Raw genomic sequence first — 3,907 nt, 5'->3', positions numbered from 1 at the left:
AAAAAAAAAAAAAAAAAAAAAAAAAAAAAAAAAAACTCTTCTAGAAACATTCACAAGGAGTCAGTAACACCTGACTCTTTCCCAAAACATCAATACGGTAAGTCACGACGGGATGGTGAGAAAGAAACCTGAGAGAATGAGAACGAGAAGGCGCTGGAAGAGAGAAAAACTGAACAGTCCGAGACGCCTGAACTTTGTGTTACTCCTTTGAGTCCCCGCTGATTTTCCACGTCTTTTTTCGATCCAGTGGTTAATATCTCTGCCTATCAGAGGTCCAGCTATAAACTCCCTCAACCGCTTCCAGCCACATCCACAAATCCCAGGACAGCTAGTCAAGGCTACCTGTGTCACCCGGTCGCCCGTGAGGAGAGGGACGCCGGCGCCCAAGTGAACGCTGCGGTTACGAACTCGGTACGGGGAGCAGTTCTCTCGGGACAGGGAGAAGGGACGGCGTGAGGTGAAGGAAGGCGGAGGATGTGCAGCGGGCAGGGCTGAGGACTCCTTTCAGCGCCCAGAGCTGTGCGCATCAGGGAAACAGCTATCCCGGCGGACCCGAGGAGTTGCCGGAACCCTGGGGCAGACAAACGGCCGGCTCCGAAGCCCAGGTCCCTCAAGCTGTTTCACCATCCCCTCCCCACATCGCCTTTCCTAAATGGTTGTCTCCTTACACCCTTCAGAGTCCAACTCACCCGTCCACACTGGAGCTCCAGCAGCTCCTCGGTCAAAGATGCCCACCTCTCACAACCATTGAGACGAAGAAACAACCGAAACAAGCCTCCACCGTCCACAGCCCGGTCTCACGTGACGCTCCCAGCCGCTGGGCCTGTCGGGATTGTGGCGAAATGCGTGTGGGAGGGGCACGGGCAAAAAGGAGAGGGGCGGGGTGGGGAAAACAACTCGCCACGCCCCGGCGTCAGGCCACGCCCCCTCACCTTTTTGGCCGGAGAGCGGGAGGGCTCCCAGAAGCCCTCGGGAATTTGCCCTGGTTTTTATTCCCCCACAGCGGTATAGGAGTCTGTTAAGAAGTTTATTGTGCCTGACGCTACCTCCTTGGTTCCCGTTTTCTCACTGGCTAAGCAAAAAGGAATCAGTGGTAAGAAAACTGGACCACAGTGAGTTGGGAATTGTTCCTTTCGAACTGCGTCTAGGTTTACAAACTTCTTGAAGCTCTTTTGGATTTAGAAACCTCCTCACCATTTCCTCTACTGTATGGGTTTTTCAAGTGTTTTATTTGCAAACTAATAGTATTGCATAGTTTAATCCCTGAGTTACCAATAACATGTTTTTCCCCCGAAGAAGGTGTTTCTATCAGAAGTGGAGATGGGGAAGGGTCCTCTCTCCTGCTATGGAATTAGAAGGAAAATATTATGATTATGATCCAGAAAACTTTGAAATAAAAATTTTTTCAAGAATTTAGCAGAGCTGTAGAAAAGGCAACAACCATGGAAACAAAAGAAGACAGACAAAACTATCACTGGGTTAAGTTGCTAAGTAAGAGCACATATTTTTATGAAAAATAACTTTTCAAAAGGAAAGGATAGTATGGTTTTACGCTCTTGCAAATTTCTTTAATGTCCTGCTTAACAGAAGACATCAGATTGTCCTATCTTTTCTTCTTTAAATGTTGCCTTCTTACACATCATGCAGTCTTTGGCAAACTCTACTATACACTCAAGAGACAATGATGAAGGCAAATAACATCATGTTTTTTAGAAAACAGTCTTGACATTACAGATCTCCAAAAGAGTTTCAGAAACCCCAAGAGTTCGTAGACCAAACTTTGAGAACCACTGTTTTAAACCATGCAAATGTTAACTTCTATTGTATTTTTTGCCTAGTCATTTTGGCATCAAGTAGAACATTTAGTGAAAAAGGTAACTAGACAGAGACAAAAAACTAAACAATGTACCTGCCAACCAACAAAAAATAAAAGACTAAACTTATAAATGAGAGTATTCTTTTTTTTTATTCTTTTTGGCGGCTTGCAGGTATGGGGATCCAAACACCTTGGTGTTATCAGCACCACGCTCTCCCAAGTGAGCTAACTGACCAGCCCTTTCTTCATTTCTGAAGAGTATAAAGTAAGATATCAGAATTCAGGTTCATAACCAAACATAGGTACATTGTTTAGTTTTTTGTCTCTGTCTAGTTACCTTTTTCACTAAATGTTCTACTTGATGCCAAAATGACTAGGCAAAAAATACAATAGAAGTTAACATTTGCATGGTTTAAAACAGTGGTTCTCAAAGTTTGGTCTACGAACTCTTGGGGTTTCTGAAACTCTTTTGGAGATCTGTAATGTCAAGACTGTTTTCTAAAAAATATAATGTTATTTGCTTTCATCATTGTCTCTTGAGTGTATAGAAGAGTTNAGGATAGTATGGTTTTACGCTCTTGCAAATTTCTTTAATGTCCTGCTTAACAGAAGACATCTGATTGTCCTATCTTTTCTTCTTTAAATGTTGCCTTCTTACACATCATGCAGTCTTTGGCAAACTCTTCTATACACTCAAGAGACAATGATGAAAGCAAATAACATCATATTTTTTAGAAAACAGTCTTGACATTACAGATCTCCAAAAGAGTTTCAGAAACCCCAAGAGTTCGTAGACCAAACTTTGAGAACCACTGTTTTAAACCATGCAAATGTTAACTTCTATTGTATTTTTTGCCTAGTCATTTTGGCATCAAGTAGAACATTTAGTGAAAAAGGTAACTAGACAGAGACAAAAAACTAAACAATGTACCTGCCAACCAACAAAAAATAAAAGACTAAACTTATAAATGAGAGTATTCTTTTTTTTTATTCTTTTTGGCGGCTTGCAGGTATGGGGATCCAAACACCTTGGTGTTATCAGCACCACGCTCTCCCAAGTGAGCTAACTGACCAGCCCTTTCTTCATTTCTGAAGAGTATAAAGTAAGATATCAGAATTCAGGTTCATAACCAAACATAGGTACATTCTACATTAGAAATAGGTCCACCAATCTAATGTCTTTCAGGGTACTGTGCAGGGTTGTTCCCTGTCACATGAATGTATAATATCACCAATCAGGGTTTTTAATCCCCTGTGCAAATTAATAATGTGACTCTTCTGGTGACCAGTGAAATCTGAAGTCAAAATTCTTTTAGCAAACATATCGAATGCCTACTACATGCAAAGCTTAACAGCTTTAGCTTTAGCTTTGCATGGCAAATTTGTGTATATAATGAGACTTGTACACTGATATAAATGTATTTTTTGCCAAGTCCAATAGTACCCAAGCCAGTCTAGTGATCAAATACCTCAAAATTATCTGGAGAGATTTTAAAAACAGAGATTCCTGTATCATGACATATGCTATTTCCGGGGACCAGGATGGTGCTCAGGAATCTGAATTTTAAAAGTCCTAGGTGATTCCCATGCAACGATGGATTTGGGAATGAATATTAAGTATATGCAACAAAGAAATGGATTTGTTCTTTGCCCCCAGTGCTATCGCACATAAAATATTACCTCCCTTTATTTCATCTTCAGTATTTCAAAAGTATGTTGTGTTGAAAGATCTGTGTTATCAAGAGACAGAGTATTTAATTTCATTCAGTTAAAATAGAAATTGATGTACGTGTTATAGTTCATCTGCCTTTATCACGTAAAAATAAAAATAAGAGGTATTACCCTAGCAGTCTCCAACATGTCACACCACTATAAAAAATGAAACATCTTTTGCAACAAGCATCTGTACTGCAAAAGGTGTCATTTTATAAAGCTTTGATTTAATTTCTTTAAAGTGAATTCAGTGAGATGTCCCATGTTTCATTACACTTTTCTTCAGGGTTCCATAGATTATAGTATTTCAAAAACTATGTAGTCTATCTCAAATTTCTTTTGAGGATATATTGTACTCGTGTATCTATCTAGAAACTT

This window comes from Galeopterus variegatus, unplaced genomic scaffold (assembly GCF_000696425.1).
Source record: "Galeopterus variegatus unplaced genomic scaffold, G_variegatus-3.0.2 Scaffold3539, whole genome shotgun sequence".
NCBI lineage: Eukaryota > Metazoa > Chordata > Mammalia > Dermoptera > Cynocephalidae > Galeopterus > Galeopterus variegatus.
The sequence above is the reverse complement of the archived record's forward strand: the minus strand, read 5'-3'. Positions refer to the sequence as shown.